Below are 22,041 nucleotides of genomic sequence, written 5' to 3'. Positions count from 1 at the left end.
GCTCCTCCCCGCGCGCTCGGCCGCCGCGCCCGCCCCCGGCCCGGCCCCGCGCCGCGAGCCCCGCGCCCGCCCCCGCCCCCCGACCCCGGCCTGAGCCCCGCACCGCCGCCCCTTTGTCTGCGCCCGCCGCTGCCGGGGAGCCGATCTCCAGCCGCCCGCCGTCCGGCCTTCAGACTCTATTGAGGACCGGAATGGGAGGAAGGTGTGAAGGAAGACCCAGAGGCCTGGGGCTTCTGGTCATTTCGGTTAGTTGCGCGTTTTCTGAAAAGTGTGCCCAGAATTGGCAAGTCACACCCGAGAGCTCTTTTCAGTGCTGACCGCAGCCTGCTAGCGTGGGGCTAATTGATTCTTTCTCTTTTTCTTTTCTTTTATCTATCTCACCAGACCCAGGGTGAGAAATCCTTGGAAATAAGCTAGGAGGAGCTGCCCACAGCAGGTTAAGTTTAGGGGGTGTCTTCTCTGCCCTCCGCTCCCTCCGGGGAAGGCCCCAGGGTGTGCGGAATCCCTGGAAAAAAACTGAAAGGAGCTGCCTACAACAACTGAAGCTTGAGAAGGACCATCTCTGCACTCCCCTTTCCTCCAGGGAAAGACCGGGTGTTAAAAATCCCTTGAAACAAGCCCAGCACTTGCTCCATTCGTTTGAGAAAAGCCTCTTTTATTCGCCCCAGCCGCTTGGACGAAAGCCCTGGTTACTGTCCCGTCCTCCCTCCTCCCCGCAGGGATCTCCTTTAAAAGCTTTTGAAAGGGACTGGAGAGGAGGCAGCAACAGCCTGCTCAGGGCTGCTGCAGCAGAGGGCGGCCAGCATTTCACTCTCATGGACCATGGCAACCCCAGAAGCTTTGTGGCTCCTGGGAGGAATTTGCAGCTGTCAGGGAAGCCCAGGGTTTTGCAGCGACTCAGGGGTGGATAAGGGGCCCAGGGCCCCCTCCTCCCCGCGGTAGAAAAGAATAATCAGGAGGGCGACCTCTTGGCTGACCTTTATTCAAAGCACTGTTCAGCTGGACCAACAGGCTCGCCCAGAGCAAAGGGAGGGAACCACACTGGCATTGCTGGAAGTTCTGAACAAAGTGAATTTACCTGCTGCCCCTTCCCCTCGATTCACGTTTTGAATAACAAAATTTATATTTCTTTAAATTTTTTTTTAACGTTTATTTATTTTTGAGACAGAAAGAGACGAAGCATGAACGGGGGAGGGTCAGAGAGAGGGAGACACAGAATCTGAAACAGGCTCCAGGCTCTGAGCTGTCAGCACAGAGCCCGATGCGGGGCTTGAACTCATGGACCGCGAGATCATGACCTGGGCCGAAGTCGGCGGCTTAACCGACTGAGCCACCCAGGCGCCCCCAAAATTTATATTTCTTAATTCAACACTGCCCTCATTTGCAAGCTTCGAGGTCAAAGTGGTGGGGGCACCCCTGAAATCCAGTATCCATATTCCTAATCTGAAAGGCTCACCTCACCCCCTCATCTGAAGGCTTTTCAGCTGTAATAAGCAACCTATATAATCATAGATGCCATAGAATGAGGTCATTGTTAATGGTGAGGTGCAACTATAATTACTTCTGTTTGTCTCTTTACTCATTCTACTGAGCCTGTCTTTATTTTAAAACACTGGTATTTTGTTCCTTGTAGATATTTTTGCATTAATCTCTATTTTGTAATACTGCATTAAAATGTTATCTCTCTAAACTAGTGAGTTTAGTGCCCCTTAAATTTTGTGACCAAGGCCTACCCCCAGCCCTGCCACCTGAACACTGACTGCTCTGTCCCACAGAGTGACGGTGTTAAGACTAAAGAACATGCTCAGGCCTACCTCAAAATAAACATTTACGTTATTCCATTTTTAGATTTAGCCACTGACCCTTTTTAAATGCATATCTTTTGTAAAAGTTTTAGAACAGCTCAATAGACAAGACTTTGGAAGATGGAGGGAAGTAGCAGAAGTAGAAAGCCTGGTAGGGTCTCCCAGATCTTCCTTTTACAAAGTGGGGAAGTTGGGGCACCTGGTAGGCTCACCTGGCGGAGGATGTGACTCTTGATCTCAGGGTTATGAGTTCAGGCCTCATGTTGGGTGTAAAGATTACTTAAAAATAAAAATTTTTTTTTGTAATATTTATTTTTGAAAGAGACAGAGTAGAGCAGGGGAAGGGCAGAGAGAGAGGGAGACAGAATCTGAAGCAGGCTCCAGGCAATGAGTGGTCAGCACAGAGCCCAATGCAGGGCTCGAATTCATGAACCACGAGATCATGACCTGAGCGGAAGTCGGATGCTTAACCCACTGAACCACCCAGGCGCCCCCTTAAAAATAAAATCTTGGGGCGCCTGGGTGGCTCAGTCGGTTGAGCGTCCGACTTCAGCTCAGGTCACGATCTCACGGTCCGTGAGTTCGAGCCCCGCGTCAGGCTCTGGGCTGATGGCTCAGAGCCTGGAGCCTGCTTCCGATTCTGTGTCTCCCTCTCTCTCTGCCCCTCCCCCGTTCATGCTCTGTCTCTCTCTGTCTCAAAAATAAATAAATGTTAAAAAAAAAAATTTTTTTTAAATAAAAAAAAATAAAATCTTAAAAAAAAAATTATGTTTTCTGGGGAAGATGGGGTGGGAAGGTGGGCAGAACAATGTTGCTTTTCATTATAAACTCTCATATGCTTTATTTTTTATTTAAAATTTTTTTTTTCAACGTTTATTTATTTTTGGGACAGAGAGAGACAGAGCATGAATGGGGGAGGGGCAGAGAGAGAGAGGGAGACACAGAATCGGAAACAGGCTCCAGGCTCTGAGCCACCAGCCCAGAGCCTGATGTGGGGCTCGAACTCACGGACCGTGAGATCGTGACCTGGCTGAAGTCGGACGCTTAACCAACTGCGCCACCCAGGCGCCCCATATGCTTTATTTTTTAAAGCCGTGTGCATGCATTTCTTTGACTCCCCCCCCCCCACACACAAAAATTTAAGATCCTCAACTAAAATGAGTAAGGAATATTCTCTATAAAGTGATAGATGTTTGTGGTTTGTTTCTACACAGCTCTTTAGCACTAATTCTTTTTGTGCTAGTTTTCCACAGTACTGCAGGTTTATTATTTTATTACCTGTCTTACTCAGCCTCTACTGGAATATAAGTTCCAAGAGAGCAAGGATTTGTTGACTCTTATGTATTGCTCTAGCTGCATCCCCAGAATAACATTTGCTTATTTAAAAAGTTGGAGTGTTAAGACTTCAGGTTCTAAATAACTGGGGAATTTTCTGCTGTATTTTCTCCTTTTTTTTAAAGGGGAGCCTGAGTGGCTCAGTCGGTTAAGCATCTGACTTCGGCTCAGTTCATGATCTCATAGTTCGTGGGTTCGAGCCCGGTATCAGGCTCTGTGCTGACAGCTCAGAGCCCGGAGCCTGCTTCAGATTCTGTGTCTCCCTCTCTTTCTGCTCCTCCCTGACTCGTGCTCTCTCTCTCTCTCTCCTCTCTCTCTCTCAAAAATAAACATTTAAAGAAATTTAATAATTCATTGCTATTTAGAAATATTTTAAATCTCAAAAAAAAATTTTTTTAAGAAATAGTTTTTCCCGCCATTCAAAAACAACACACACTATAAAATAGTGGTTGGAGAGTCCTTTGTAAATTGCTATAAAGATGTGAGGATTTATAGAGCTTCTGAAATAGAAAATGAAACAAAGTCCGTCAAAACAAAAACATCCCTTAAATTAAAAGTAAATTTTCTTTCTCTTTCTCTTTCTCTTTTTTCTTTTCTTTAAGTTCCTGAACCATGATAGATAATTAAATAATAACAATTAAATTATATACTTATATAATATTTTAAAATGTAACTCATAAGAGAGAGTCCATGATGAAAATAATCTTTATTTTAATGATCTAAATAATCTTTATTTAAATGAAAATAATCATTTTCACTATGTTATTTTTTAAATTACATCTAGTTTTATTAGTGTTATTTCAGAAACCAGAGTCAAATTAGTTTCATTCATCCAAAAAACATTTACTGAACCCCTACTGTGTCCCAAGCACCGTTCCAGGTTTGGGAAGGGACAGCAGAGAAGTCCTGTCCTCCAGCCTTGACTTTTACTGCTATCTGGTTTGCTAAGTCAAGGTGTAGTAATCGCTGTTCCATGAATTCGCTGGCTTTATGCCCACAGTGGGTATAATGCACCAGTCCATGCCTTTTGTCAATTTCATTCAGCTCTGCCAAAAATTTAGAGAGAAAATTACAAAATGAGATACGAGAAAAACATTTAAGTTAACTTTAATGTTTAAGGAAATATTTACATTCCCTTGCAAAGGTAAGGACCTGTGGCTGGTTTGTTTAATGAGAAAGTGACTATCCCATATATATATACTGAATCATTATGCTGTGCACCTGAAAAGAATATAATGTTATATTTCAACAACAGCTCAAAGGTGGGGGGGGGGGGGATACTAATCCGGAGCAAAACAGTCTTCAACATCAAAGAAAGGACACAGAAAATAAATCCCACAATATATGATGAAGCAGACGCACACTATTTGGGGCCAAAAAGTAATTTTATCACTGAATCAATGAAGACTGTATGGGGGCATCTGGCTGGCTCAGTCCATAGAGCATATGACTCTTGATCTCAGGGTCATGAGCCTCTAGCCTCACATTGGGTGTGGAGATAAATTAAAAAAAAAAAAAAAAAAGACTGCTATATCTACTTTATACAAAGAACACTGACAGGGGGCACCTAGCTGGCTCAGCTGGTAGAGCATGCAATTTTTGGATCTCAGGGTTGTAAGTTCAAACCCCACTTTGGGTGTAGAGATTACTTAAAAAGATCGAAAGAAAGAAAGAAAGAAAGAAAGAAAGAAAGAAAAGAAAGGAAGAAGAAAGCTGATGAGAAAGAAAGAAAGAAAGAGAAAGAAAGAAAGGAAAGAAAAGAAAGAAAGAAAAAAGGAAGAAAGCAAGCTGATGATAGTGGTTCCATGGAATTTTTCGAAAAGCGAAATGCAAGAATGACAAGCTAAATTTAAATTCCTGTCATCACTTCTCAAAGGGAGCCATCTTGTGACAACAAAAGCTGTATTGTACACGTCGAGTTAACAAAGAACAATATCAGTAGGGCGCCACACATCATGATGTAAACTGTATTTAAGGCCTTCTAAATAGACTGGTGCTTTGAGTGCATGTAGTTTCGTGATGAGGGGGTTGAATAAGATGACGTATAAAGTTCCTACCACAAACATTTTTAAGATTCTGTGACTTTTCTCCAGTAAAGCAAAACATTTGTGAAATCGGCGGTTGATGCAGCCGTTCAAACCTAATTCAATAAATGTTTGTTGAGTGCATGAAAAGCTGCTCCTATCTCCAGCAAAAATCAAGCACACTCAAACAAATACATGTATACCCATGTTCACAGCAGCACTATTCACAGCAGCCAAAAGGTAGAAACAAGCCAAATGTCCATCAGCAGATGAATAGGTAAAGTATGGTACATAAATACAATGAAATATTGTCCAGCCAAAAGAAAAAATAATAAACTACTGACCCACGCTACAATCTGGATGAACCTTGAAAGTATGATGCTAAGGGAAAGAAGCCAGACAAAAAAGGCACATATTGTGCCTCTGTTTATATGCAATATCGGGAATAGGTCAACACATAGAAATAGAAAGTAGGTAGTGGGTGCCAGAGGCCGAGGCACCAGCTTAATGGGTGCCGATCTCCTTTTGGAGTGATATAAATGTTTGAAACTAGACAGCTTGGGTGGTCGCACGACATTGTGAATGTACTAGATGCTACTGAGTTGTATGCTCTAAAATGGTTAATTTTACGGGGCACATGGTCGGTAAAAGCATCGTTGGTCAAGCGTCCGACTTCAGCTCAGGTCCTGATCTCACGGCTCATGGGTTCGAGCCCCATGTCAGGCTCTATGCTGACAGCTTGGAGCCTGGCGCCTGCTTGGGATTCTGTGTCTACCTCTCTTGCCCCTCCCCCACTCACACTCTGTCTCTCTCTCCCTCAAGAATGAACATTTAAAAGAATATTTAATAAAAACAAAATGGTTAATGTTAATACCAGATTAAAACTAGTTTATTTAACTCTGTAGTACTATATTAACCTCCCTGACTTCATGCCTCACGGGCTACATGAGGATAAGTGTGTGTGTTTTCTGGGTGTGTTTGTTTCTTGTGAACAGGTCAGTTGGATACACTTGGGATACTCTTAATGGTTGTCAATGGGACAGTTCTCAGGCTTTCCTGGAGGAAATAGTTTCAACAACAAAAAAGAAGAGGCATAACTGTGTATAATATGCCATTTTTAATTTTTTTTTTTTTTTTTTTTTTTGCGAGAGAGAGACAGACCGTTAATGGGGAAAGAACAGAGAGAGAGGGAGACACAGAATCCAAAGTGGGCTGCAGGCTCTGAGCTGTCAGTGCAGAGCCCGACGCAGGCCTTGGACTCAGGACTGGCGAGATGGTGACTTAGGTCGAAGATGGACGCCTAACTGGCTAAGCCGCCCAGGCGCGCCCTTTTTTTAAATAAGAAAGGGAGAGGTGTCTACACAAATGTTTAGTGGAAGTATTTACGTAAAGCAAAATATTAATATGCTTTTCTTGTCTTTTGTCATACCTGAGCTTGAGCCTAGACAGCCTAAGGCATCCACTTGCACTGACTGAGATGGGAGTGAGTCTAAGTTGGGTTGTTACCTGAGAAGAGCAAAGAAAAAGAAGGAATTTAATATTCAGGTTTTGACCTTTATTGAGAGGTAATTCGTTTACCCTACAACTCACCCATTTAAAGCATACGATTCAATGGTTTTTAGTATATTACATTATTAATGTTTTAATTGTGGTAAAAAAAAAACAACATAGAACAAGAATTTGCCATTTTAACCATTTTTAAGTGTATGACTCGGGGACATTAGTTGCAGTCACCATGTTGTGCAACCCAAAACAGAATTTTGCAGAGAAGAATGGCTTGATATTCCAGCATTGTCAAGTGAGAAAGGATTATCAAAAACTCCTTTACCTCCCATGTGTCATACCAAGGGCCTGGAAGACTTCCGACTTTCTGCTGTGTTGCACAGAAAAAACCCTGGTCTAGCATTAAGGTTTAGCCAGGAGGCTGGAGATGGGAAGAGAGGGGTTGTGGCAGAGAAGAACAAAGAGAGAAGGCTGTGCTTCCGGGCCTGGGAGTTGATGAGGAAGAAATGAAGAAGAGAGTCAGGGGGGGACGGCAGATCCACAGGTTGACATCTAGGGCAAAGAAGAGAAGCCTTTGTCCCCTGTCTACATTTAAGAGTCTGGAAGAAACCCCTTAGGCAGCGTGGTAGCTCCACACCGACATTGTTAGGAAGATGGCCGCCAAGGTCAGGCACGAGGAAGATCCGGTTTGCGCTTCTGGGCCTCCCTTGGACGCTCGGTGGCATGAATGGCCGGTTGAGTGTGTGTGTGCCTGCTCTGGGAGCCACTGTGGCAGCATCGCAGCGTGGCAGAGGCTCAGAGGTGCCTGCTGTGTGGGTGGGAGGAGGGGAGGCTGAGTCAGCGGGAGGAGGCACGGAGTCCTAACTGAGCCAAGAAAGAGCATATGTGAGTTGCAGACTCCAAGCACACACTTGGACACAGAACCAGCACAGCCACCGGCCCAAGAACTCAGCTGTGGCTGACATTGCCGATTGCCTCCCCAACATCCCTTAGCCCTTTTTTTTTTTTTAACCTAATAAACCCTGATTATATTTGACATGGCAATGTGCCCAAGAATTTATGCTCACTTACTCAGACTTTCCCTAAGAAAGTCAGCTAGAGGCACTTCTGGGAAAGCTCTTCCTTCCCTGTTAAATGGAGACAAACACAGATGTGCTATCTGGAGCCAAAGCAGCTATGTTGTCACCCCGAGGTAATTAATGAGCATGAAGACAAAACCCAACAGGCCAAGGTGGCCAAACAGAAAGACTGAAAAATTCCTCTCCTGGGAAGACACCTATTCATCAGGGACAAATATTTGATAAGAACCAAAACAGCTATTTAGAACAATAAAATAAATATTCAAGGGCTAACAGACTGGTTGAAAAGGAACTTTATGAAGAAACTAGAAATGGTTACTGAGGATTTTCATTGCTTTTCTGTATGTTGTGTGTAACTCTATCTTACTCCAAATTCTTCATAAAACGTACACCACTTGTTAATGCTTTGTGAATTTGAAATTTGCTTTTGGGGGGCACCTCGGTGGCTCAGTCAGTTAAGCCTCCGATTTCGGCTCAGGTCAGGACCTCGTGGTTAGTGAGTTCGAGCCCCACGTCAGGCTCTGTGCTGACAGCTCAGAACCTGGAGCCTGCTTCGGATTCTGTGTCTCCCTCTCTCTCTGCCTCTCCCCTACTCGCATTCTGTTTGTCTTTCTGTCTCAAAAATGAATAAACATTAAAAAAAAAATTTGCTTTTGGGAGATGCCACATAGTTCTGAGTCCTGCTCCAAGGTAAACATGGTTCGGGAGAGACAAAAAGCTGCTTCTAGGAGTTTTTCCTCAGTGGAGAGTCCTCGAGTGACTCTTGAAGTTTTGTAATGCACATAATCCATCTACAAGCACGTGTAGTATTTTCACATACAAATCATCTCATTGTTCTGAACTTTGCTAGAGAAGGTAGGTTATCATATTCTTGTTGATATTTTTAATTGTTTTTAACATTTATTCATTTTTGAGAGATGGAGAGAGAGCGTGAGTGGGGGAGGGGCAGAGAGAAATGGAGACACAAAATCCAAAGCAGGCTCCAGGCTCTGAGCTGTCAGCACAGAGCCCGATGAGGGGCTCGAACCCATGGACCACGAGATCATGACCTGAGCTGAAGTCAGGCGCTTAACCGACTAAGCCACCCAGGCACCCCTACCATATTCTTGTTTAACTTTTGGCATACCTGGGTAGGTCTCAGATTGAACATTAATGCCAACCATATGAATTATATACTTTTTCTCCAGTATCTTCAACCTATTTGTCTCTACCGACTCCTTGTTAACATGTAAATATATTCAAGCTCCTTTATCTTAAAAACAAAGTGAGGGATGCCTGGGTGGCTCAGTCGGTTAAGCGTCTGATTTCAGCTCAGGTCATGATCTCACAGTTTGTGAGTTCAAGCCCCAAGATGGGCTCCATGCTGACAGCTCAGAGCCCGGAACCTGCTTCACATTGTGTGTCTCCCTCTCTCTCTCTCTCTCTCTCTGCCCCTCCTCCATGCATGATGTCTCTGTCTCTCTCTCTCTCTCAAAAATAAATAAACATTAAAAAAAACAAAAAAACAAAAAACCAAGTGAAACAGAACAAGACTTGCCTTCAACACATCTGCACTTTCCCAGCCAAGTTTCTTGAACAAGTTTTCTATGTCTGATGTCCCTGTTTCCCCATTGCAATCTGGCTTTTGCCCACATTGCTTAGAAGTTGTTACTGCCAATATCATCGATGACCACTGGGTCATTTAGTGAACCACGTGACGTGGCTATTACTGATCACTCCGGCAATAGGAGTGTCAGCTGAGCAGTGGAGGCAAGAATTTCACCTACTTGATCTATTAGCAGCATCTTCACTGTTGGCTATTCCCTCTGTGGTATATTGCAAAAAGCAGCGACAATTATTCATGCCAAAATCCATTGGAAGAGCTACCTAGATAACCTGTAACTGGCTGCAGTTAGGGACTCTCAGGGAGCCCAAGTGAGACCAGAAGAACTACCCAAATAAGCACCGTCTAAACTTCCAACCTATGGAATTATGAGCTAAATAAATAGTTGCAGTTTTAATCCCCTGTCTTGAGATGGATTGTTACTTAGCAATAGCTAACTGATACATCCTCCTTTCATATCTGCTTCTCATCCTGTGTCTTCTACAGTATCACACCCTTCTTGTTTTCTTCCTTCTTCACTGGCTCTTCCTCCTCAATCTCTTTTTCAAGACTCTACCTACTCCTTAATATTGATGCGCCTCAGGGATCTGTTCGGTTCCCTCTTCTCTTGCCACCCATTTTTTTCTCTGTATAATCCCACCAATCTACTTAATTTCAATTACTATCTCTGTACAAACAATTCCCAGATCCACATCTCCAGCCCTTAATTCTTGAATTTCTAATTGGTATGTACAAATGGATGTTGGAGGGGCGCCTGGGTGGCTCAATCGGTTAGGGCTCTCTGACTCTTTTTTTTTTAATTTTTTTTTTCAAAGTTTATTTATTTTTTTGGGACAGAGAGAGACAGAGCATGAACGGGGGAGGGGCAGAGAGAGAGGGAGACACAGAATCGGAAACAGGCTCCAAGCTCTGAGCCATCAGCCCAGAGCCCGACGCGGGGCTCGAACTCACAGACCGCGAGATCGTGACCTGGTTGAAGTTGGACGCTTAACCGACTGCGCCACCCAGGCGCCCCAGGGCTCTCTGACTCTTGATTTCAGCTCAGGTCATGATCTCACAGCTCCTGACCTTGAGATTATTAAATATTAAAATATTTACAAAATATTAAAATATGAAATATTAAAAAAAATTTTAACATTTATTTATTTTTGAGACAGAGAGAGACAGAGCATGAACGGGGGAGGGTCAGAGAGAGGGAGACACAGAATCTGAAGCAGGCTCCAGGCTCTGAGCTGTCAGCACAGAGCCCGATGCGGGGCTCGAACCCACGGACCGTGAGATCATGACCTGAGCTGAAGTCGGCCGCTTAACCGACTGCGCCACCCAGGTGCCCCAAAATATGAAATATTTTTAAAACAACCAAATGGATGTTGGATATCTCCACTTCAATTTATTCAGTAAATATTTATTATGTCATAGACACAAACTATACATATTCAGGACAGAACTCCTAACTCCTCCCGTACCTACTTAATTCCTTAATTCCTATCCATGTGCAAGCAGGTCAAATTCTTGCAGTTAATCACCAAGTTCTGTCAGTTCTATCATATTTGTTGTAAATCCATCTATACCTCTCTCCCCTTCCTGCCACTGGAGTCTAGACCACCATTATTATGGGACAGTCGCAATGCAGAAAGTAATGTCCTTCCTTCTGGATAACAGCAACATTTGATTGTTGGTCTTCCTGACTCATGTTATTGACTTTCAATCCCTTATCTGCCTTGTTATCAGAGAGACCTTTTTATAAGGCAGGGGTGACAGGGGCATCTGGGTGGCTCAGTCAGTTAAGCGTCCGACTTCGGCTCAGGTCATGATCTTGCAATTCACAAGTTCAAGCCCTGTGTTGGGCTCTGTGCTGACAGCTCGGCGCTTGGATCCTGCTTCAGATTCTGTGTCTCCCTCTCTCTCTGCCCCTCCCCCACTTGCACTCTGTCTCTCTCTCTCTCAAAAATAAACATTAAAAAAATTGAAAAAATAAATAAAGGAGACTGTTCTGTACTAAATAACTACAAAATATTGATTAAGAAAATTAAAGAGTAAATAAATGAAAAGTCCCATATTCATGCATTGGGACACTTAGTATTAAAATGGTGAATCCCCTTGAAGCTTCCCAGATTTAACACAATTCCTATCAAAATCCCAACCAGACTTTTTCAGAAATGGAAAAGTTGATCCTAAAATTCTTAGGGAGCCGACGGGGGGCTCAAACTCACGAACTGAGAGATCATGACCTGAGGTGACGTCGGCCGCTCAACCGACTGAGCCACCCGGGTGCCCCTCTTGCCACTGCCTTCTTAAATCTTAGGAGAATCATAGAAAAGAGATGAAAATAAGGACAAAGAGAACAGGAGTGGTGCCAACAGGGTACTTTTTTTTTTCCTTTCCCCATGGTGTATATTTGGAGGTTGGAAGGCAGATAGAACACCTGCCTTTATTAGAGAAAATAAACCTTAAAGTAACTTCAGAGGGGATACTGATAAGGTGCAGGACCCTGGGAAAGCTGATCACTGGAGACACCGGGTACTGCAAACGATGGGAATGAATTACGGCAGGGCCTCCTGTCACTGGACACTTGTGGCCACTTTAGGACTCTCTTCTTTCTTCCACAGGGTATCTTTTTTAGCCAGGTTTGGGCCTTTGTATTCCTTCCTGAAGTTTCTAAATCCCAACAGGATGATCCGATTGGCTCAGCCTAGGTCGCCAGGCTGTGTTGCAGACGCCGGGGATCCAGGGGAGGGCACAGCACTGCCTCTTTGGTTCCCTATCGGGAAAAGGGGCTTAGGAATTAGCTCAAGATTCCCCAAGTTGGAATGGCGTTTGGATTCTAGGCAGCCAGAAAGGATAAACGTCTACGTCCCTTCTTAAGAGCAAAACATTGCAGTTCAAAGCAGTCATAAGGACAACTACTGTATTTGAATCAATATCTCATCAGTCAAAATGGTTAGAGTACAATGTCAACCTTCCCCAAATGTTAAGGATGACAGTTGCTTGCCAGGGATTTTCATGTTGTTCCCCTCGGGAAGACATTCCATCACTTAATGAGTTTAATGAGATTTTTTTTAATTTCTTAAATTATCGTTATTCTATCAAAAATCATAAACAGGGATTAGAACCCATCACATCAGATCTTCCATTTTACTGTTTGTCCACAGGGCCCTAGGACCCACAAGTCTTCTCGGCATCCTCAGTCAATTTTCTAAATGTGGTACCACGGTGCTTTTTCCTTTGTAACTATGTGGACACCATAAAAGCAAAAATTAGCACCTTTGGTGGGGAAGTTAATTTTAGTTCAGAATGTTCCTTTTGTCATTACAGAGCAAGGCTTCAGGCTGCTAAAGTTAATTCTCATTTCTGTGTTTATTTCAAGGAGCTTAAGTGCAAAAGAAAATTAGTTTGTATTTTTTTCCATTCTATAATCTTTATATAGTGCTTCTGGTTTGGCAGTACAAATACAAACAAATGATCAACGACCACACACACACACACACACACACAGGCTTTAATGCTAAATGCATAAAGTCGTAAGACAAATTCTAAGTGACTGATTTACATATGACATCTCCTTCAGAAAACAGAGCAAATGAAGATGGTCAAATAGTATTGCTCAAGGGGAAGAAAAATACAACCTCTTCCGTGCAGAAAACTTGACTTTCCAGCTACTCATACCTGTAAAAATTTGCCTTAGAAAACTACCTGCCAGGCGGCACCTGAGTGGCTCAGTCGGTAGAGGGTTGAGTGTCTGCTTAGGCTCAGGTCATGATCTTGCGGTTAGTGAGTTAGAGCCCTGCACTGGGCTCCTTGCTGACATCTCAGAGCCTGGAGCCTGCTTCCAGATTCTGTGTCTCCCTCTCTCTCAGCGCTCTCTCTCAAAAATAAATAAACATGAAAAAAAGAAAAGAAAAGAGAAAAGGAGAGGACTGGAGAGAAGAGAAAACAAAAAAGAAAAGAGAAAAGAAAACCACCTGCCAGGAAAGCCAGCCACTTATATTTTCCATGTCTTCAAGCTAAAAATACACCCAGAGTGTTAACAAGCAATAAGGCACTGCTCCAGATCTTTGCATCTGAACAGCAACGGCTAATTACTTGTAATACTGTATCCTTCTGAGGACAGGAAGTAAAGTGTTATTATCCCCACTTCACAGATCAGGGAACTGAGACCAGGTAAATTAAAAGCTCAATGCTACTGGAGTCAACCACAATCAAAACTTAAAGAATTCATAGGCCTTCCTACAAAACTGATGAGTGTGCTTTTCTGTAATCAGATTCTTGGCAACTGTTCGGTTGAACCACATGAAATTGCTAGCATTTGATTATTTTGGGGTACAAAAATGGCAACCTCAGGGGCACCTGGCTGGCTCAGTAGAGCACGCGACTCTTGATCTTGGGGTTGTAGGTTTGAGCCCCATGTTGGGTGTAGGGATAACTTAAAAAATAAAATCTTAGGAAAAAAAAAAGCACAACTTCATATGGTTTAACCTAATAATAATTTGCTCACACTTACTGTGGCATGGTATCTGTGTGAAACCCAAAGCAATGTATCTCCTTTCTTTGTAGCATTATCCAAAACGTAAGGTCCTTCACAGTCCTTTGCTTGACTCTTAGATACGTTGAGATGGTACACGTTATATGTTGAACCACTGCCCCTTGTCTGAACTGTCTATTGCTGTGTAACAAACTGATCTGAAACTGCAGTGGCTTAAAACCATAAAGATGATCTCACACAGTTTCTGAGGGTCAAGGATCCAGGAAAGGCTTAACCAGATCTTTCGGGTCAAAGGCTCTCATGACATTGCAATCAAGACATCAGCTGGGGCTGTAGTCATCGGTGGGCTTGACTGGGGCTAGAACATACATTCTCAGGGGGGTGGGGGGGGTTACTTCCCCCAAGGGAGTGAGAATTTGTTCTTTTTTTTTTTTTAATTTTTTTTTTCAACGTTTATTTATTTTTGGGACAGAGAGAGACAGAGCATGAACGGGGGAGGGGCAGAGAGAGAGGGAGACACAGAATCGGAAACAGGCTCCAGGCTCCGAGCCATCAGCCCAGAGCCCGACGCGGGGCTCGAACTCACGGACCGCGAGATCGTGACCTGGTTGAAGTCGGACGCTCAACCGACTGCGCCACCCAGGCGCCCCGAGAATTTGTTCTTAAGGGTGGGGGCAAAACAAAACAATCTCAGATATTACAGTGATTCGTGGCCCTCTAAAGCTCAACCTTGTCTGACAAAATCTTATTCTTTAGTAATTACTTTCTCTTATTAGAGGGAAATTAAATAATTAATATGAGTATATTGAAAGTTTAATATAATTTAACATTTCTCTTTAAGGGAGCGTCTTAATCTGTTTGGGCTGCTATAATAAAAGACCACAGGCTGAGTGGCTTATAAAACACAGAAATGTATTTCTTACAGTTATGGAGGCTAGAAGTCCAAGATCCGATCACCTGTAGGTTCAGAATCCAGTGACGGCCTGTCTCCTGGCTCGTGGCTGCCATTCCCTCTCTTGTGTCCTCACATGGCAGGAGTGTGGGAGCTCTTCGGGGGTCTCTTTTTTAAAGACCCTCATCCCATTCATAAGGACTCTACCCTCATGGCCTAATTACCAAAGGCCTCACCTCCTGATATCAACATCTTGGGACTTCAACATATGAATTCTGGGGGGACACAAACATTCCATCTATAGCAGGGGGTGATAATAAAAAAACAGGGGGTACCTGGGTAGCTCAGTTGGTTGAGCATCTCACTCTTGGTTTTGGCTCAGGTCATAATCCCAGGGGTATAGGATCAAGCCCTGAGTCGGGCTCTGCATGAGTGTGGAAACCGCTTAAGATTCTCTCCCTCTCTCTCTCTCTCTCTCTCTCTCTCTCTTTCTCTCTCCCTCTCCCTTTCTTGAGTACACTCTCTCTCTTTCTAAAAAAATAAAAAAACAAAAACAAAAAACAAGAAAAAAACAAAACCCAAACCTGGTAAGTTACACAAGGCTAGAGGATCCTTTCCTGATAGGGCTCGCTCCCATGGCTGCTGGTAGGGAGCCCAGACACTTGTCATGCAGGCCTCTCTTCCAGCTTCTTCTGTCCTCACAACCTGGAAGCTGACTTTCCCCAGGATGAGTGATCTAGGACAGTGAGCAAGGAGGGAGCTGCAATGTTTTCTATAATCTGGTCTGGAGTTCATCCCCTCACCTTTACAAAACCTATTCATTAGTAGTAAGTCACTCAACCCAGTTCACACTCAAGGAAAGAGGAAGTAAGCTCCCTCTTCTGAAGACAGGGGGTCAAAACACATATAGACTGCTTTAAAACTGCAACATACCCTAACACAAGACATTTTCAGATCTTTATAGGGCTCAGACATTCTACCTTTTTTTTTTCAATGTTTTATTTATTTATTTTGAGAGACAGAGAGAGAGAGAGAGAGAGAGAATCCCAAGCAGGCTCTTTGCTGTCAGCACAGAGCCCAACTCGGGGCTCAATCTCATGAACTTCGAGATCATGACCTAAGCCAAAATCAAGAGTCGGAGCTCAACCAACTGAGCCACACAGGCGCCCCAGACATTCTACCTTGAGGGGGCATCCCCCACCCCAGCCCTCATATTCTCTGCATACTTGTCAACATTTGGTATGATCAGACGTTCAAGTATTTGACCATCTGAAAGATTTGAAATCATCTCTTGTGGTTTTAATTTGCATTTTCCTTATTGCTAATGAGCTTGAGAATCTTTCCATATGGCTACTTGATGTATCTGCTTATGTGGATTGCCTCTTTATATCTTTTGTACATTATTCTGTTGGATTGTCTTTCATTTTTTTAAAGTGATTGCAGAAGTTCTTGATATATTCTGGATATACGTATAAATTTTTTTCCCAGTCTATGGCCTATTTTTTCCACTCTTTAAGAAATAGTGCTGTTCAATGGACAGATTTTTAAAAATTTTTTTTTCATTTATTTGTTTTTGAGAGACAGAGAAAGCACAAGTGGGGAGGGGCAAAGAGAGAAGGAGACAGAATCTAAAGCAGGCCAGGCTCTGAGCTGTTAGCACAGAGCCCCACACGGGGCTCGAACTCACAAACTGTGAGGTTATGACTGGAGCCAAAGTCGGACGCTTAACTGACTGAGCCACCCAAGGGCCCCTCAATGAACAGATGTTTTTAAAACTCTAGGTCACAAAGTATTCCCTTATATTTTCTTTTAAGTTTATTTATTTTGAGACACAGAGAGAAAGAGAGAGCTCAGGTGGGGCAGAGAGGGAGAGAGAGAATGAGAGAGAGAGAGATCCCAAGCAGGCTTCGCACTGTCAGAGCAAAGCCCAACAGAGTGCTGGAACTCACGGGTCATGAGATCATGACCTGAGCCGAAACCAAGAATCTGATGTTTAACCGACTGAGCCGCCCAGGTGCCCTTCCCCTATAGTTTCTTATAAAAGTTTTTAGGTTTTGCTTTTTACATTAAATCTTTTATTCTCCTCGGGTAGATTTTCATGCATGAAGTGAGGCAGAGAACCAAAAGTGTTTAAACTTGCGTGTGTATCGCAACTAACAATATATATATTTCCTCGATGATATAAAATTTAACATATATGCATATAATTTAACATGTATATTGTTACAATATGATAGTTAACATATATTATGTATACATGTTATATATATATTAATTTATATAGAAATACATACAGACCTTCCTCGACTTAGATGAGGTGACATCTGGATAAATCCATTATAAGTTGAAAATATCGTAAATCAAAGTTGCATTTAATATGCCTAACCTATCGCTTCTCGGCCTTTTGGCTAAGATCAAGTGTAGTATCTGTTCTTATCAGTTTAATATGCCTAACCTACCGAACACTGTAGCTCAGCCTGGTCCACACTAAACATGCTCAGAACACTGACACGAGCCTCCAGTTGGACACAATCATCTGCCACAAAGCCTATTTTATAAGGAAATTTTGACTGTCTCCTGTAATTGACTGAATCCTGTACTGAAAGTGACAAACGGGGCGTGTGTTGCAGGTGGCTGTCCGTGTACCACCGTTGACCCTCCCAACCGCGGGGCTGACTGGGAGCTGCGGCCTCTGCCCAGCATCGCGGGAGATGTCCCGCGCTAACCCGGGACGAAACCCAGATTGCAGATTCGAAGTATGGTGTCTACTGAACGTGTGTTCCTGTCCCACGACCGTAAAGTAAAAAAAAACTGTAATTCAAACCATAATAAGTTGGGGACTGTAATATACGCTAACATACATATATTCATACGCATACTCTTCAGTCAACACGTACGTTAGGGAGTTAGCTATATCTGTTTCCAAATCAGAAGATACAGAATGTTTCATTTCTTTTTCAGTTATTGCATTGCAGGGTCATGAGTGCAGTACAATTTACCCAGGCTCCTACTGATGGACATTTAGGTTACTTTTGGTGTTCGCTATTACATGTACTGTTCCAATCAATACAAGGTGTATGCACACATATTGTGCTAAACAACGAAATTCAGTAAAACTCCTATTGGCTTTATTCGACAATTCATGAATTAGGCAGCATCCAATCTAGAAGGAATGAGCTCTGAGGAGCTGTACAAAATGGAAAGCTTTTACAAGCAGAAGGGGTAGGAAGAAACTTTTAGCATAGAGTGCATCGTTTCTGGCAAGGTCACCTTCCTATGGCGGACTGCAGGGGTCTGTCCGTATTACCTCATTTAATATTCACCAGGTAATTCCAGCCTGAGGCGGTCAACGGTTACATCCCTGGGAGGGGCCGAAACTGCAATTAGATCAGGTATTAAGTTTTGGTTTGCTGACATGGATTTAGCACAAGTGACTCCTTTTTGGGGCCTGTTGTTTCTTTTTTAACAATTGCATTATACAAATATATCTGTAGGATTAATTCTTAGATTATAGATGCTAAATCGAAAGTATGCACATAGAAATTTCTTTTTTTAGTTGCCCTCCAAAAGAGATGGTACCAATTCACATCCCTCCCAACAATGTGTGAGAACGTCTGTCTCCCTCTGCCCACCCTCCCCCCGCCCCCTTGAATCTTTCCTAAATGCAGAACCAATATTCCTCCATCACAGACCAGGCCATCAGAGGCTACCTGGAAATAATGCATCTGTTCCTGCCAGATACAGCTATTGGAGTCCCAAATGAAATTTCTAAAGTGAAAAGAAGAGTCCTTAAATCTGCTGAGGCTGCTCCTATGTTAAGGTCCATACTCTGTTCAAAAATTCTCCTACATTTGAATAGCGTTTACATCAGTAAGCATGATTTCAGCACCTCCTCCAAATGAGCCTCGCTTAAAGAATCGGAAATTTTTTGGTCACAAAACAAGAAGTTTGGAGCGGGGTTGGGCTTCAAGGGTGGGTTGATGCAGTGACTCAACAATTTTCTCAAGCACCCAAAACACTTTCTTCACTTTCACTGCTACCTGCAGTCTGTTTCATCCTAAGACTGGTTGTAAGATGTTGCCAGAGCGATGGATATTATACGTTTCCTCATTCATGTTCTCAGGTGGCCTTCTTTTTTTATTTATTTATTTTTTTTAACGTTTATTTATTTTTGAGACAGAGAGAGACAGAGCATGAACGGGGGAGGGGCAGAGAGACAGGGAGACACAGAATCGGAAACAGGCTCCAGGCTCCGAGCCATCAGCCCAGAGCCCGACGCGGGGCTCGAACTCACGGACCGCGAGATCGTGACCTGGCTGAAGTCGGACGCTTAACCGACTGCGCCACCCAGGTGCCCCTCAGGTGGCCTTCTAAACACACACACACACACACACACACCACCCTCCAGCATGCCTCTCTTAGCCTCTGATTGGCCCAAATTGGCCCAGGTCTGCCCATTCTGAACATACCATAATCAGGGTAAAGTGAGTATTGCATTCTCTATATTCACTACACTGGTTTGATTTTCTTTTTCTTTCTTTTTTTTTCACCTTTATTTATTTATTTATTAATGATTTATTGTCAAGTTGGCTAATATACGTTATATACAGTAGAGTCTTGGCTTCTGAAGTATATCTCCTGTTCCTCGTCACTTACATATAGCACCAAGTGTATATCCCAACAGGTGCCCTCCTCAATGTCCATCACCCGTTTTCCCTGCCGCCCCCCCCCAATCAGCCCTCAGTTTGTTCTCTGTATTTAAGAGTCTCTTATGGTTTTCTACCCTGTTTGTAACTTATTTTTCCTTCCCTTCCCCTATGGTCTTCTGTTAAGTTTCTCAAATTCCCCATATGAGGGAAAACATATGGTCTCTGTCTTTCTCTGACTGACTTATTTCACTTAGCATAATTCCCTCCAGTTCCATCCATGTTGTTGCAAATGGCAAGATTTCATTCTTTTTCATCGCTGATAGTATTCCATTGTGTGTGCGTACACACACACACACACACACACACACATCTTCTTTATCCATTCATCATACATTGGTTTGATTTTCAAAGACTATCACAGAGACTATTAGATGTCCCTCCCCACCTCCCGCCAAAAAGCCATTCTCCCCTGTTTCTGTACCTGATTTTTCCTGGCATATGGTCATCCACAATGAAGACTTATATTTCCAAGCTGCCTGTGTTGTGAGGTGTGGCCACGAGACTAAGTTCTAGCCAAGCTGAAGTAGCCTGTGGAAACATCTGGAAGTCTTCTTAAAGGGAGACAGCAAACGCTTACCCTTCCTTTCTACTTCATGCTGACCTGAATACACACATGATGGCTGGAGCTGCAATCACTAAGTTGACCCCGAATGGAAAACCACTCGTGACTGACAGAGCACCAACAAAGAAGGGCAGTGGGTCCCTGATAATGGAGGTCTGTAAGCATACCAATCGACTAACCGTGTTAGTTTCCTGGGGCTGCTGTAATAAAGTACAAAACACTGGGTAGCTTAAACAACAGACACTTATTCTCTGATAGACTAGAAGCAGGGAGTTGGCAAGGTGAATTCCTTATGTCGACTCAGAGGGATAATGTGTTCCATGCTTCTCTCTTGCTTCTGGTATCTGCTGGCATTCCTTGGTTTGTAGACATCATGCCGACCTATCCCTCCATCTTTACGTGGCCTCCTCTCTGTGTGTCTCTGTCTTTGTGTCCAAATTTCCCTCCTGTAAGGACATCGGTCATATTGGATTCAAGCCCTACTCTGCTCCAGTGTGATTCAATCACAACTAAATATGGCTGCAACAACTCTATTTCCAAATAACGTCACCTTCTGAGGTTCTGGATGAGAACCTCACATGAGCGGGGGTTTGGGAGGACACTATTCAACCCAGTAGAGTGGGTAGTGTCAGTGGTAACATCTTCAAATATAAGCTGACTCTGATTCTGGTACCAACTGCGTGTTCCCCTCTCAGGATATTCAGGAACACAGTCCAACACCCAGTATCTGAGGACCAATTCTAACTGTTAAAGGTGTCTGTTTTGGGGCGCCCGGGTGGCTCAGTCAATTAAGCATCTGACTTCGGCTCAGGTCACGATCTCGCGATTCGTGAGGTCAAGCCCCGATGTCAGGCTCTGTGCTAACAGCTCAGAGTCTGGAGCCTGCTTCGGATTCCGTGTCTCCCTCTCTCTCTCTCTGCCCCTGACGAGCTTGTGCTTTCTCTCTCTCTCTCTCTCAAGAATAAATAAACTTAAAAAATTATTTTTTAAAAAAGGTGTTCATGTCAACAAGCATATCTTCCACTGTCCAATGACTTCAAGAAATCTGATCTTCTTCTGAGGTTACTCTTAAGGGGCTTCCTATCTCTATTTCGCCTACATCAAGTGCATCCCAACTAAGTGGTAGTGTTCTCAGCCTATCCTGAATTTTCAGTGGTACTCTGCAGTGACCATAGGACGTTTGCCATGTCCTGCCTCATCTAATAGTTAATTATATGCTTTCTCCTTCCTCCAGGGACTAGAAGTCTTCTCCCTCTTGCATAATGGGGTCTCAGGGAAGTGTGTTGCACCTGGTAGGTGCTGCACAAATATTCACACCATCTCCTACCTTATTCATACGGATAGGATTCAATTTGTGTCAACTTTGAATTTTTTTAATTTAATTTTCTATTTTTTTAAATATTTATTTTATTTTTGAGAGAGAAAAAGAGAGCACAAATGGAGGGATGCAGAGAGAGAGAGAGAGAGAGAGAGAGAGAGAGAGAGGAAGACACAGGAATCTGAAGCAGGCTCCAGGCTCTGAGTTGTCAGCACAAAGCCCCATGCGGGGCTCGAACCCACAGACTGTGAGATCATAACCTGAGCCGTAGTCAGACGCTTAACCAATTGTGCCACTCAGACACCCTTTGAATTATTTTTTAAATGTTTATTCATGTTTGAGAGTGGGGGAGAGGGAGGGAGGGAGGGGCAGAGACAGAGGGGGACTGAGGGTCTGAAGCAGGCTCTGCACTGACAGCAGTGAGCCCGATGTGGGGCTTGAACTCATGACCCATGAGATCGTGACCTGAGCTGAAGTCAGACACTCAACCGATTGAGCCACCCAAGCGCCCTTCAACTTTGAATTTTATCGAACTGATGCCTATTGGTTGAATGGGGTACTTTGGGCCAATCATAAAACAAACAATTCCTTGGAAGTGAGATCTGTTCTTGCAGACCAAATGGGTAAGAGTAGAGTGCTTTAAAACTGTAGTGCACTAGGGGCGCCTGGGTGGCTCAGCTGGTTAAGCGTCAGACTTCAGCTCAGATCCCGATCTCACGCTCCGTCAT

The 22,041-nt window shown here is 43.6% G+C and overlaps 1 non-coding gene across 1 annotated transcript; it reads left to right on the top strand.

Moving 5' to 3' along the window:
- Window positions 1-17,112: 17,112 nt before the first annotated feature.
- On the top strand, window positions 17,113-17,300 carry LOC122471094. Its single transcript, XR_006294111.1, has one exon. It is a non-coding gene; the product is annotated as a U2 spliceosomal RNA (small nuclear RNA).
- Window positions 17,301-22,041: the final 4,741 nt, after the last annotated feature.

This window comes from Prionailurus bengalensis, chromosome D3 (assembly GCF_016509475.1).
Source record: "Prionailurus bengalensis isolate Pbe53 chromosome D3, Fcat_Pben_1.1_paternal_pri, whole genome shotgun sequence".
NCBI lineage: Eukaryota > Metazoa > Chordata > Mammalia > Carnivora > Felidae > Prionailurus > Prionailurus bengalensis.
The sequence above is the reverse complement of the archived record's forward strand: the minus strand, read 5'-3'. Positions and strand labels throughout refer to the sequence as shown.